The sequence below is a fragment of the Arvicola amphibius genome, chromosome 12 (genome assembly GCF_903992535.2).
Source record: "Arvicola amphibius chromosome 12, mArvAmp1.2, whole genome shotgun sequence".
Lineage (NCBI taxonomy): Eukaryota > Metazoa > Chordata > Mammalia > Rodentia > Cricetidae > Arvicola > Arvicola amphibius.
The window spans coordinates 29,483,036-29,498,134 of NC_052058.2; the positions used below are offsets into that span (position 1 = coordinate 29,483,036).

Genomic DNA, 15,099 nt, shown 5'->3' on the forward strand with positions numbered 1-15,099 from the left:
ATGTAGTTAGTACATAGCTGGTAGTTGAATCCCATTCAGGGCCCGCCTGGTAGGATAATTGCTGTGTAAAGTTAATGTTTTTGTAAGGTTTGATACGTATTTGCACCTGATGAAATAATTTGTAAAGATTAAAGGCAATTTAACTAGGTTAGATTAATTGCTACATTTTCAGAGTTGTGTTTACAAGTTGGATGAACAGAAACTATTGCTTTTGACAGTTACTTTTTAGTTTCTTTGGTAGATAATGTATAGTTACACGATGATATGCAAAAATTAGTATTAATAAACTAGCTTATTTTTCTTAAATTATATCCAATATTATCAATTATATTTTACTTATACTAAGAATTCCTGGGCTTCTTTCCTCCTCCATCTCTTCCTTCGTTCTTTTCTTTCTTCCTTTTTTTTGTTTTGTTTTGTTTTGACAGGAACCAGCTGGCCTGGAACTTATTCTATAGACCAGGCTGGCCTCAAGCTTAGAAGATTTGCCTGCCTCTGCCTCCCAAGAGCTAGGATTAAAAGTCACTCACTATGCCTGGCCTTGCTTTTAATTTTTAATCCAGTTTAGCTTGTTTATCTTGGCACTGTACCTTGCTAGTTGCATGTGTTTTAAAAAAATAAGATCCTTTTAGTTTTTTTTAAAAAATGTATGTATGGAGAATATTTTAAAGAGTTCAGTTTTGGGCCTAAACCTGAGTTTTTGGTTGAACTACTGAATTAATTCCAACTTAAAGTAAGTTACATAAAACTGACAGAGCTGTCTCCAGTTTTGTCTTCTGACTTTTTGCCCCTCTTTCTGAGTGACGTGATTAAGTCTTTTTTTTTTTTAAAGAGGAGAATTTATCTTCAAGAGTGGTGTTTTGAAATGAAAGAAACTTGAGCCTCCAGAGGAGAAAGTAATACTTGTGTAGCTACTGAATTAAGGAATTACAAAATAAACTTTTTTCTTTGAAGAAGGAAAGGATTCCCGAGAATGCTGTGTGCTTACGACCTTATCTGTGTGGGATGAGAGCTGAGACGTTACGAACTTTTTCTGAGTTACACGAGATGCTCTTTAACCCATAAAACCAACTCTTTTTTTTTTTTTTATAACCCCCTGAAAGCTAACATTTGGGTGAATTCTTTCATAGATGGCCTGTGATTCTTTGTAAGTGAGTATAGAGTTCTTTTGAATTCCAACATTAGTTGACAACTAGTGTCTTAATATAACCGACTTACATTTTTCCTGTTTATGTCCTTGGGAAACAGGTCTAGCCTAACCTGCAGCAGATCTGCCTACAGTGCATGCTTTGCAACTGCAGTTCTTGTTTGACAAGCTGTGCCTGGCCCAGTGGCACACGCATGTCATCTTCCTGGGCAGCTTACTGAGTTTAAGGTCGCTAGCTGGGTATATAGTGCAACCCTGGCTCAGAAAATCAAGGTGGAGAGAGGGGCGGGGAGAATTCTTTGAAGGGTAGCCTTGGTTTATTTTTCCCGTTTTCATTTTCCACCCTTTTTGTGTTATTGGCTAAAATGACACCTAGGACTTGAGGGTATATTTTGTGTAATTATTGATCTTTATTACCACCTAATTTAGTTTAAACAAGCTGTTCGGTCTTTCCTTGTGAACAAATTATTTTAGTAATTAATTTTAAAGTATTGCCTTAGACAGGTTTTTATTGAGCATGTATTCTTTGCCAGAAACTGGGAGATAGAAAGAAAACCAAACCAGTTTGGCCACTGTTTATTGTGTAGGACTTCTGTGGTTTTAAGAAATCTCATATATAGACTCATGGCAACATCCCCCCCCCCAACGCCTAATATATGTTCCTTGAAAATTATGATATGTAAAAATACAAGAATCCAGTCCTAGATATCATTTCAGGAAAGTTTGTTTTTAAGCACCTCCAAGCCTTAGTTTTCTTATCTGTGGAAAGTATCGCCTACTTAAAGTTTTATTTTGTAATAGGAAAGAAATGTTTGGCCTTGTGTGCATGAAACACCTGTTGTACCACTGAGCCATGCCCACTGCTCCTTTACGGTTTTAGGGATTGAGGTCTTTATGCAAATCACTTAGTACACCATGCTTTGCTTTGATTAAAGCCTCAGTATTTAGTAGGGAGGGTGTTTGAAGGCAAGAGTGACCCCCAGACAGTGCTTTGTGAATCACTGCTGTGCTGTGGAGTCTAGCAAGGTAACAAGAAGTTTCTTTTCATTTTTAGGCAGGGTCTTTTGTATGCCGAACTCACTCCAAACTCAGTACATACCCCAAGTGCTGGTAATTCAGGCTTTTGCCACTACATCCAGTTTATGGATGTTAAGGATTAACCTAGGACCTTGTACAAGCTAAGAAAGTTCTCTACCAATTGAGCTGCATCCCAAGTCTAGAAATTGTCTAATACAATTGCAGATATAGAAGTAATTTTAAAAGCAGAGGTGGTGAAGTTGATAACTTTGTCCCAATAGGCCTTTTGCCGTGGAGGTAGGAAACTGGAGTAATATGCCCTTTAGTTGACTTTGTTGGCGACCTGTTATGCATTTGCCATTATGGGAGGCCTAGTTAAAGCTGGAAAAAGTAATAAATGCTTGAAGCATGTGCTCTGTAGTATTGAGACATGATCGTTTTTACTCTCTGCAAGACCACTCAAGGCGGTGCTCTTCCTTCAGCCTCCTTACAAGTGTGAGCTACCATGCCGGTTATTTGAAAGCTTTACATCATTCAGCTCATAGATGTGTACTTTAGAAAACACTGGCCAAGTGCAGGCAAATGGGAATCTCGAGGTTTGCTTTTGAAGTAAACTTGGAGTTTATGAAGCAAAAGAAAGATACAGCCGTGGATGAGCTTGAGTGTGGGTATTACTAGGGATACATAAGTAATGCTTTTTAATGTTAAATTCATGAAGAGTGAGTTACAGTTTTGCCGAAGTGTGGTGTTTACTAGGCTTAACAATTCATCTTAGGGATGTTAACAGCTGTCTTGCCTGCATTTTGTGTATCTTTTATTCCTTTGTGGACTCTATAAACTTCTCAAATTTTATAGCAGATAATAGATAGTTCTTCAGTTGACTCAAAAATGTCACTGAGCAAGTAAATGTATCCACATGGTAGTTATACAGAAGGGATTATGAGTGGACATATTTGGATGGCCTTCTTTGTTAGTTCTGGGCTTGCCAGGGCTACATAGCAAGACTTGTATATTTAAAAAAAAAATGGCCACAGAGCGTTTTGGATAGAGATCACCTAATAGTCAAAATCACTATTTAAGAAAAGTGATACAATGTTGTGTACAGAAAGGACCTGGAGCAAAGAAATTATAGCTTAACTTGTGCAGCATGTCTTATTCTTCTAAATGCTTTGCATCAGTGATTCTCAACCTATGGGTCGTGACCTCTTGGGGATCACATATCAGATATCCTGTATATCAGATGTTTACAATTCATAATAGCAGCAAAATTATAGTCATGAAGTAGCAATGAAATAATTCTATGGTTGGGATCATCATATCATGAGGAACCGTATTAGAGTCATAGCATCAGAAAGGTTGAGAACCAACCTCCACTCTACACGTTAAATTAACTTCATCTTCAACTTTGTGTTAGGTGTTTATTTTTCTTTCATGAATATGTTGAAAATGAGGCATTGGGAGGATAGGTTAGGTTAACACCCCTGAGTTCATATTGCAAATAAATGGTAGAGCCATGATTTGAGCACAGGTATTTTGATCCTTGTCTTGCTGTCTACAGAAGCCACCCCATAAACTGTCCCAAGACTGACATTCTAAACACGATGTGATTTTGTTAAGTACAAGCTCCAGGCTGGTAATAGAAATGAAAATGATTAAACGGCCATGAGCAGACAGACAGACAGAGTGGAGTATCAGGTTAACTTGTCTAATAGAATTTTTTTGTTAACAACTAAAGATTTAGGGACAGTTTCATAGATAACAGTTCACAGATGAAATGCAAATTCAACTAGACTGAAGGACTTAAAAAAAAGGCAGTGTGTAGATAAGAGTGAATCAAGGAAACGAGGTGGGAGGAATTGCTTAGGAAAAGGCATAGAAGCATGAATGAGATTATGTGTTCCAGGGACAGCACAAGGAAGTCACTGCAAAGGAAGACAGCCAGTTGCTGCTTTCCTTGACATATCTAAACATGACTGCCAAGATCCTGGATTGAACCTTTGAGAGAGTGTCAGATTATGTATTCATTGCTTTTTTATTTTGTTTGGGTGTTTGTTTTAATAGAATTCTGTGATGTTTTTCATTAATAGAAGTAGGAAGTTTTCTGACAAGTGCTAGTTCATGTGACAAAGTTGTTTATCTGACAAGTTATATTTAAGGTACATGAATTTGTATTTCCTTTCATGATGCTTTTTATGATAGTGAAAAGTCAGTGAAATATTTAAGCTAATTTATCTAGTTTTTAAAATACATCGTAAGGCCTGGCGAGGTGATGGCTCAGTGATTAAGAGCACTGGTTGCTCTTTTAGAGGGCCAAGGTGTAAACACATGGTGGTTAACACAACTATCTTTAATTCCAGACCCAGGGGTCCAACACCCTCTGCTGGTTTCTGTAGTCACACATGATACACAGTAGCACACACATGATACACAGTAACTTGGAAAGAATAGTTTATATACTTGATCATACCCTCCCATCTAGTTATTGGCAGATACTCCTGAAATTCATTATTTTCTTTTTTTGAAACAGAGTCTCACTAAACATAGTAAGCTTTAGTTCTGGCTGTCATGGAACTCACTATATAGACCAGGCTGGTCTTGAAAGAGATCCACCTACCTCTGCCTAGTGAATGTTGGGAATAAAGGTGTGCTCTACCATGCTTGTCCTCATATCTGTTCTTTACCTTCTTAGGTTCCTATTCCATTTTCTTAAATGGTATTTACGTTAGCTGAAGACTCGTTCTCTGGGAAGCAGGGAGTAGAATGTTCATCATTTAAGTAGAGAGATTGTGAGATTGGTTCTTTTTGGGGGATTGGAGGCTTTGGAGACAAGGTCTAGTTATGTAGCTCAGGCTAGCCAGAACTTGTTATCTCACCCAGTCTAGCCTTAGTCTCCCTGGTGCTTAGAGTGCTGTGCACTGCCCAATTTGACATGGGGTTGGTTCTGTTTTGTCCTTTGGTTTTTGTTTTTGTATTTTGGGTTTTTAAGACAGGGTTTCTCTGTATAGCCCTGACTGTCCTGGAGCTCATACTGTAGAACAGGCTGGCCTTGAACTCACAGAGATCTGTGTGCCTCTGCTTCCTGAGTGCTGGGATTAAAGGAATGTGCCACCAATGTCCGGCAAAGAGATTGGCTGTTAATGGCAATTACTTTATACTTGAATCAAGACAAATGCGGCTGGTTGGTGTAAGCCCTGTAGTAGAATGCATACCGAACATGCATGAGACTGTGTGTTCCATTCTCAGCATTTCCAAAGGAAAAAAGTGTGGAAGGGGAGAGGGAAAGGGTAGCATTTATTCTAAAAACTTTACTCTCTGGGATTCATGTGTTTCTCTGGTGTTAGGGGCAAACAAATACTCCATACTCCTGCTCAAAAAAAATCTCAATCTTTGCTCTGTTTATTTTTAGTATTAAAATTTGTCTTTCATCCCCCCCATCTTTTATTTCTGTTTTTTTTTTTTTTTTTTTTTTTTTTTTTTTTTTTTTTTTTTCCGGTCATCTCAAACTTGGCTTGCCAGTAAATATGACATTGCTCATTGCCCCTTTTTAAACAAGTGCCTTTTCTGCCTTTTTATCTTCCAAAATGACCTTTCCCTTTTATGCCTGAGGCTTAGTTCCAGGGAGAAACTTTCCCTGATTCTCTCTGAAGAATGGATGGCTGCTTTCTCTCTACTCCCATAGAACTTTGACTATAACTTCATTATGGGGCACAGACCACAAAATAAGTGTAATGCAAATGCTCCATTGTCCTGCCAGATGTGAGCCCTTGAGAACAAGGGGTAGGCACTGCATAGATGTTGGAGTGAGTGAGATGTGAACAATGCAGCGGTCTGTAGTTCACAAACCCTCGGAGAGTTGAAGGGCAGAAGGTCATTCAAGCTAGTGTTCAATTTGAAGTTATAGACTTAATTACCAACATTGTACTCTGTACAAATCATTACTTATTGAGAACTTGTGATATGCAAGATATTTTGCTAAGTATTTTGGGCTTTTATATAAACTTGTGATTGGTGATATTAGTTTTGAACTAATAAGCTTATTTATATCCATTCTTAGACAACATAATACTATCTTGGGGAAGTATGTTTTAAATATTCAGTTTTTCTGTGTACATGTTTAGGAGCAAGGAAAACTGCTACAGTCTGCTTCTTTTAAACCTAGAGTTTTTATGTTTAGAGCCAACTATTTTAGCACAAGTAGTAGTAATAAAGGGAGTTTGAAGTAGAATCTAGATTTTTTTTTCTTTCTTTCTTTTTAACTCATGGAATAAAAGCCAAAATGCTAAACATTTTCTTTGAACTATCTTCTATGGACATAATAGTTAACAGTTGAAATAAAATCTAAAATCGTCTTGCTGTCTTTTGCATCTTTTTTTAGTTTAATTTTTTTTCAAGACAGGGTCTCACTATATAGCTTTGGCTGTCTTTTGTTTGTTTGTTTGTTTGCTTTTGTTTTGTTTTGTTTTGTTTTGAGACAGGGTCTCACTATGAAGCTCTGGCTGCCTCGGAACTCACTTTGTAGATCAGGCTGGCCTCAAACTCAGTAGATCTGCCTGCCTCTGTCCCCAGTGCTGGGACTAAAGGTGTGTGTGCACCACCACTCCTAATATGTCTTTTGCTATCCTAAAAGGTAATTTAAGCTTTTGTTTTGTGGCTTATAACCAAAAGTTTGTCCATTACAGATTTTTAACAACCGGAGGAATTCAGTAACCATTTCTCTGAGTCAGCTAATGTTTTTCTAAACTTATCTCTACTACTCCTAATGTTTTTTTTTTCTTTCTTTCTTTTTTTTTGGTTTTTCAAGACAGGGTTTCCCTGTAGTTTCTAGAGCCTGTCCTGGAGCTAGCTCTTGTAGACCAGGCTGGCCTCAAACTCAGAGATCCGCCTGCCTCTGCCTTCCGAGTGCTGGGATTAAAGGCGTGCGCCACCACCGCCCGGCCTGTTTTTTTTTCTTATGTTAGAGTTTAGTTAGGTACATGTGCAAATGAATGAAACAGTCTTGGGGAAAAAATTAAAAATTATTTTTGACATAAAAATTTTTTGCATACAAAATAATGGATTTCATAATGACTTTTTCATACATGTATATCACTGTACTTTGCTCATATCCATCTCCTCTGTTCCTTACCTCCACTGGTCCCCTTCCTCTCCATTTTCACCATGTACATTTTTATACTTTAGAGAGAGGGTGTAGTGACTGCCTGTAATCCCAGCACTCCAGAGGCTCAAGACAGGAAGAGTGCAAGTTAAGGCAATTCTAGTCAACATGGAGTAGGACAGTATTAAGCATCTAGTTCAGATAAAGAACATAGGGCCTTGGTACAGTCTACAGCGAATTCACACACTTGGAGACACACACACACACACACACACTTTAGTACATAAAAGTTAAAAAGGAAGCATTGGCACTTGGAAACATGTAAGGTTTCAGTGATTAGTATTGATTGTGTTCTTTGACCTAATGCATATACTTGGTGGTAGATTTTAAGTTTAAACCTGAAGAAACTTTGTGCATTAGATTTTCGTAATACTTCCATGCTTGTAGTTTTATTTGCGTGTGTTACTAACCACTTGTTCTACCTGATCCAGCTGGACAAGACTTTTCAATATGGATGTTCAAGTCTTTCCATATTTTTAGTTATTTAAATAATAGTAATATGCTCTCATAAAAGTTTAAGTAATAGAGAAGCATATGGATTAAAAGAAATTCATCCTTCATATCTGTCATCTTCTACGTTTGAGGTAGTATTAGTTTGGTGTATAATTTTTTATTGCATATATCTACTTAGATGTATAGATGAGTAAACATTTTTCTTTCTTAATTTCTTTCTTTCTTAAACAAGTGTGTGTGCGTGTGTGTGTGTGTGTGTGTGTGTGTGTGTGTGTGTGTGTGTTTATGAAGGCTGGAGAACCTTGGCTGTCATTATCAGGAGACCATCCACATCCCTTGAGACAGGGTCTCTCATTGGCCTGCAGCTCACCAGTTAGGTTTCACTGGATGGCCTGTGAGCGTCAAGGAACCTCCTGTCTTTGTCTCCGCAGGAGTGGATTACAGGTGCATGCTGCCGTGCCCGTTATGTTTTGAGACCATGTCTTGTAATGTCTAGATTGGTCTCAAGCTTGCAATCTTGTTTCCTCTCCCAAGTGCTATGATTACAGGCTTGAGCCACCATTCCCGGCTTTCAATTGCAGTGTATTTGAATTTTCTTTCTGTTCCTTTAGTGTGAATGTCTTAATCACTATTGGACTTTTGTTTTAATAAGTTAGTGGATGGAGAAGCAGTTTCTAATTTTAAAATATTTGCTACCGACACCAATTCTGATACTATTGAGAAGTTGCAGTGTTTTGTGTAATTTTTTAATTGGTCTTAATAATAAAAACCTGGAGTCAGATATCTGGGTAAATGCTGAAAGACCAGAGGAGTAAGGAGCCAACCACTACAGAGACCTTTTTTTTCTAGTGAATCCTCAGGTCAAAGTGGACAAGATCCTGTCCCCATGCAGGCTGAATGCTCTGAGCTCCTTCTCCTCACCTTATAGTACTCTCCCCGCCCAGCCATATCACTCCTGTCTCCTCCTCCCTAGTGCTGGGATCAAAGGTGTGAACTCTGTTTCTCTTTTAGAAAGATTCAATTTCGTGTAGCCCAGGGTGGTCTTGAACTCACAGAGAGCCGACTGCCTCTGTCCCCCAGTGCTGGTATTGAAGGCGTGCGCCACCACTGCCCAGCCTCTATGGCTGACTAGTGGCTCCACACTCTGATCTTCAGGCGAGCTTTGTAGTTAGAGCACAAACAAAATCTTAGCACAGCAGTGCTAGACTTTTAATGTGAGAACTGAGAAATGGTAGTTAAGGACAGTTTAAAAGCCTAATTTGAATCTGGGAAGTGTATAAAAATTTTGATAACCCAGGGATTTTGTGATTGTAGGAATACAGAGAGGTAAGACACTATTGTTTTGAGAAGAAGATGGTTTAGTTTAAATTACTGTTGAACTTAGTTTGGGACCATTCTTTATTCCTGGCCAACTAGTATCTCAGTGTCTAGTACTTGCAGGTGTAGTGCAGAGCCCAGTTGATACTTCTATAAAAAAGAATTAGAATGCCAAATACCAGTAGAAGTACCTGTGAATCATTGTTTCCAGGGAGCTGAGAAAGTCATGAATTGCTTCCTCCAGAAATGGGGGCAGAAAATGTGGGAGGAATGAAGAAAGCTTCACAGAGAATGCTGTTTTTAAGTCGCTGGCTGTTTGAAGAGCGGGTAGGGCTTTGCAGGCTAGATGAAAAGAGCAGTGGATTCTAGCCTTAGGGACCAGGAAGCATTTAAGACGGAAAGGCCTGAAAGAGAGTAATAAATTGTGGGAAATGTCTTGCAGACTTTACTGATTTGGGTATGGGAAGGAGAGCTGCTGTCTGTCTTTGGGGCAGGTGAGCACCTAGCCCAGGGTGCACTTGTTGGGGTTAGTGGCTTTGCAGCTGTGCACCCTGTGGAGCAGCTGTGTTTGAGTTCTCCTCACCTGTCCAGGAGTCTAGGGTGGAGAGTGTTCAGTTCCCAGACTGCTGACCCAAGTAAAGTGAACAAGCGAATGAAAACGAGATGCAGGCCAATCGTAGTGCGCACGTCCTAGGACTGAATGAGAATTCTTCATGTAAAAACACTTAGTAGGTACTCAGCTTGTGGCTATTCATTTTTCCCTTTTGGTTTAGGTGGTATGCTTATACAGTAATACCTTATACTCTGATTTTCTGTAAGTGTGCTTTTTTTCTTCTTTTTTCTTAGACGTCTCATGTAGTCTAAGCTGGTATAGAACTCATTATGTAGCTAGGATGACTTTGAATTCTTGATCCTCCTGCCTCTACTTCCCAAGTGCTAGGCAGGTTCTACCATGCTTAATTTATAAATACGCATTTTCATTATTGAGAGTTTTTTCCTTGAGTATCTACCTGTTGTAGAGTTTGCTAACTTTAGTGAATTCTTTTAAATTTATGAACTTATGAATGTGGTAAAGTAATAATATTCTTTTATTTAGTATCAAGTATATATTATTTCCCTCAGAAAAAACAAGCAAAATTCCAACCAGAAAATCAGTTTTAATTTTCACTTTTATTATGGCCAAGGTATGAACACCCTAAAAAGTATTATTGACCGTTTATTATTGACGGGTTCATTATTGCTTCATTGTTTTTACTGGAGGAATTATAAACTTAGGTGTGGCAGAGTTCTCATCTGTCCTGTAGACTGCTGTGTTGATTCGCTCTTTCCTTCATGCCTTCTTGTTGGTCAGCAGTTGGGCTGCTTCCCTGGCTGCCGCAGCACTTTCCAGGCTCTTCTGGGGCTCCACCTCGTAGTTCTCTTTCCTCTCTTTCCCTGGCAGCTTTCACATTTCGGGTCTCATGTTTGGGCCTTTGGTCCACTTTTGATTTTTGTGTAGGGTGAAAAATACGGATTTAGTTTCAATTTTCTATGAGTGGACATGCTATTTTTTCATTACTGTTTGTGGACCAGCCTGTCAGTTTTTCCCATATGTGTCTTGGCGTCTGTGTGAAACGTAGGAAACTGCTGGCAGTGTGAGTTTATTTCTGTGTCCTTACTGGCCTGCACGTCTGTCCCCATGCCAGCACCATGCCGTCCTCTGCCGCTTTCCCGGCTCCGTCTCTGTAGTACGAATCAAATTTAGGTGTTATAATACTCCCAGGATCACTGTTATACTGAGGGTTCTTTCAGCTGTGTGAGGTCTTCCATATGGATTTTAGGATTGTTTTTCTATATTTATGTAGACCACTCTTGGAATTGTAAAGTAGATTGTGTTGACTCTGTAGTCACCTATCAGTAATACATCTATTTTCACAATACTGTTAAATTATGAGTATAAAGGATGGGCCTTTCCTTTAGCTTGTGTCTTCAGCTTTTTCAGTCTTTTTTGTTGTTGTTTTAATTGGTTGACTTTTTAATTTTATGTGCTTTGGTGTTTACACACTTATGTCTATGTGAGAGTCAGATCCCCTGGAGCCGGAGTTACAGACAGTTGTGAGATGCCATGTTGATACTGGGAATTGAAGCTAGATCCTCTGGGAGAGCAACCAATGATCTTAACCACTGGGCCATATCTCTACCCTCTAGTTTCTTCAGTCTTAAAGTGCCCGTTGTAGAAGTCTTTAATTTCTTGGTAATATTTATTACTAGGCATTTACTTATGTGTATATTTATTTTGAAGCTATTGTGATTAGGATCTAAAAAATTCTTTCTTGGCAAATTTATTGCTGGTATATAGGAAAGCTGCTGATTTTGGTCTTAATTTTGTATTTTGATATTGAAGTATCCGACTTAACAGTTTTCTGGTGGAGTCTTCAGGGTTTTTTAAGTATTTCCTATCTGTAAATAGGGATAATTTGACTTCTGCCTTTGCTGTATCTATCCTTTATACCTCTTCCTTAACTTATGACTGCAGGGAGACTTGGAATACTCTTGACTAGTTCTAAATTTTAGAGGAAGTGTTTTTTTATTTTTGTGGGTTTTTTTAGCATTTAGTATAATGTTGGATATAGGCTATCTGTATCCCCTTCATTATGGACAGATATACTCTTTCTGTTTCTACTGTTTAGGACTTCTGAAATGAAGGGATGTTAATTTTGCCAAATGATCATTTGAGTTCTGTCCTCAAGTGTATTTATATGCTGTAATATATTTATTAATTTGCATATACTGCGCAAAACTTGCATTGATGGGATGAAACCAATTTGGTTATGATGTATGGCCTTTTTAGTGTGTTCTTAGATTTCGTTTGCAAGTATTTTATTGAGAGTTTTGCTTCTGGGTTAATCAAGGCAGTTGATCTGCAGTTTTCTGTTTGGGTTGCATCCTCCTTTATTTGGTATCGGTATGATCTTGGCTTTCTTAGAATGAGACTTGTAGTATTGCTTTCTGTTTTGTGGAACCGTTTGGTGAGTATTGGTGTTGTTTCTTTCTTAAAAGGATGGTAGAAGTCAGCAATGAATCTAGTACTTTTTTTTATTTGTTTTGTTTTGTTCTAGGGGTGTGTGTGTGTGTGTGTGTGTGTGTCTTTTTTAAATCATTGCTTCAATCTCATTTGTCATGGATTTGTTTAAGTTTATGGTTTTATTTAATTTGTAGGTTACATATATTTAGGAATTTGCTCATTTCTTCTAGATTTTCCAATTTCTTGGAATATAGCTTTCAAAATATTATCTAATGATTCTTGAATTTCATTGGCACTTGTAACATCTCTGTTTTCATTTCTACTTTTATAATTTGATCTTTTAGTTTAGATAAATGTGTATGGTTAGATTTTTTTTGAGCTGTCTCTGAACTTTTAATGGGAGTCTTTATGTGTAAACTTTCTTGTTAGAATTTCTCTAGCTGTATCTTAGAGGTTCTGGTAAGTTGTGCTATTACTTTCATTTAATTCTAAGAATTTTAAAATTTCCTCCTTGATTCCTGCAATGACCTGGTGTTCATTCAAAAGTATTGTTCAGTTTCCTAGTATTTGTTTGGTTCTTTGTTTTTGTTGCTGTTGTTTTCTGTGTATGAAGTGTGTGGATGAACACAGTGATTTATTTCATGGCCAGGGAACAAAAATGAAAAAGAGGTGATTGGTGTCACATATCTTTCCCTAAGTGCATTTCTCCAGGAATCTATGTACCTCCTAATATGTCCTACAATATAGAAGTTCCTTTACTTCTCAGTAGTGCCATCCATTTAACCACATCTTTAATACCTGGGCTTGTGAGATATTCAGCGTCCAAACCATATCACTAATAGACTATACAATAGAAAAATCACATAGGTGAGATATTATGATGTTATATATATTATCCTTTTATGTTCTGATCTCTATTTGTTGTTGATAGTAGGTAGAGTTCCATGTAGCCCAGGCTGACTTTGGGCTTACTATGTAGCCAAAGATGACTTAGAACTCCTGCTCTGCCTCCGCTTCCTGAGCACTGACTGGGTTTACAGGCATGTGCCAATACACTTGGTTTGTCCAGTACTGGAAGTCAAACCCAGGGCTTTGTGCATATAAGGAAAGCATTTTACCAGCTGAGCCATTACAGGTACCTTGTTCTATGGTATTTATGAGTGTGTTTTCTTGGTCTGTTGTTGGCTCCATTGTTTTTAGGAACAACATCATGGTAGCAAGACATGGTAAGAAAAGCTGCTCTGCTCACCTCATGTCGACTAGGCAACAGAAATACATCGGAGGAAGAGGCTGCAGACAAGATATATCCCTTAAAAGCAGACCTCTGGTAACCCACTTCTGTTAGGCACACTTCCCACCATCTTCCAATAAAATGTTTCAACAGATTAATCTTTTGATTAGCTCAAAGCCCTCACAATCCTATATCACTTTTCCAAAGTCTTATTTAGGAATAGTGCATGGAGACCAATTCTTATGCGTCTGAGGGTTTAATCTATATGCTCTATCAGAGCTGTCTTCTCAGTGGTTTAGGGCTGTTCAGTAGTAGATTTAGAAGCTCACTGAGTTAGCGAATGCTATCACTCTGAAAATGCTTGCTTGATCGAGGGGGTAGAGAGTATAATTAAGCATTTTGTTCTGAAAGCCTTGTGTATTGTACTTGTTGATAACTTGTTTGTTCTTGGTTTTAATTGTTGCTATTTTCATTAATTAATTAATTGTTGCTATGTTGATTGTCCATATGCATAAGAAGAAATATGCTTGAGAAAAGGTATTCCTTCATAGGCTTTCATGTCAGTTGGAATCTTGAGGTAAATACATATGGTGTTAATAGGTTGTGAGCCACAGATGTCAGAAATACATTAGAGGGCTGGAGAGATGGCTCAGAGGTTAAGAGCATTGCCTGCTCTTCCAAAGGTCCTGAGTTCAATTCCCAGCAACCACATGGTGGCTTACAACCATCTGTAATGGGGTCTGGTGCTCTCTTCTGGCCTGCAGGCATACACACAGACAGAATATTGTATACATAATAAATAAATAAATATTTTAAAAAAAGAAATACATTAGAATGTTGAGCTTTGTGTACAGCATGAACTAGAAATTCAGTAGCTATAGGTGATACTATCATCATTTTTTAAAAAAATGTCCCGAGTTTTGAAAATTTGGAACTTACCTTTGTATTACTATTGGTTTAAAAAAAAATCTGTGGAGACTCTGAATATTTGTGTGCGTATAACTAGATACAGTTCAGGCCTACTATGTGCTAAGTATGGCAGTGAGAGGCTTTCGGGAACTGCTTAGTGTGCTTGTTAGTTTACATTGGCAATAATAAAAATCTCAGCCTAGTCGTGAGCTCCTGATAGCCTCATTCAGCTTTCCCAGGGGTTGGGCTGGCAGGTGTGCGTTTCCACGTCCAGCTTCTAGTCTGACTTGCCGAGCTGTTGCTGTGTTGAGCTTCAGTACTCTTTGCACAACCGTGGATGTCAAAACCCAGAATCTGCACTGTCACTTCCTTTGGAAAGGGTAACTCTGCTGCTACACGAAACTGAGTTTCTAAGTCTTGAAAAACAGTTTGAGAAAAGTTAAGGTTTGAATAATTTCCTGAATTACAACAGCTTTTTGAAGTTTATTTTAGTGTTTTCAATATAATTTTCAAAAACCCTGTTACATGAACCTCTATTATTACCAGGAAACTCCAAACTCTCCTTAAGCCTTTTGGCATAGCATTTAAATTGGCTCAGATTACATCCTCAGAAGATTATAATTTCATTATGTAGTAGAGCTCTCAATTTATATTCTTTACTGAAATTTAAAGTTGAAATTGATTAATACCATGACATCATCTAATGATTTCAAATTTTGTTTTATATACTAGATTCAAATAATGTTTATGAAAGTATTTTGGCATAAGAAATACAAAGGCTGTTTTTGTGTCTTATATTTTTGCTGTGTTCAAAAGTAGTTTTGCAACTTGAGCTCCTATTTTAACTGCATTGCCTGCAGGCATCT

General features: G+C 38.0%; 1 protein-coding gene across 13 annotated transcripts in view; it reads left to right on the top strand.

The window, feature by feature from the left end:
• LOC119827279 (sarcolemma associated protein) overlaps positions 1–15,099 on the top strand; it is a 134,406-nt gene that overhangs the window by 2,013 nt on the left and 117,294 nt on the right. The window lies entirely within an intron of this gene.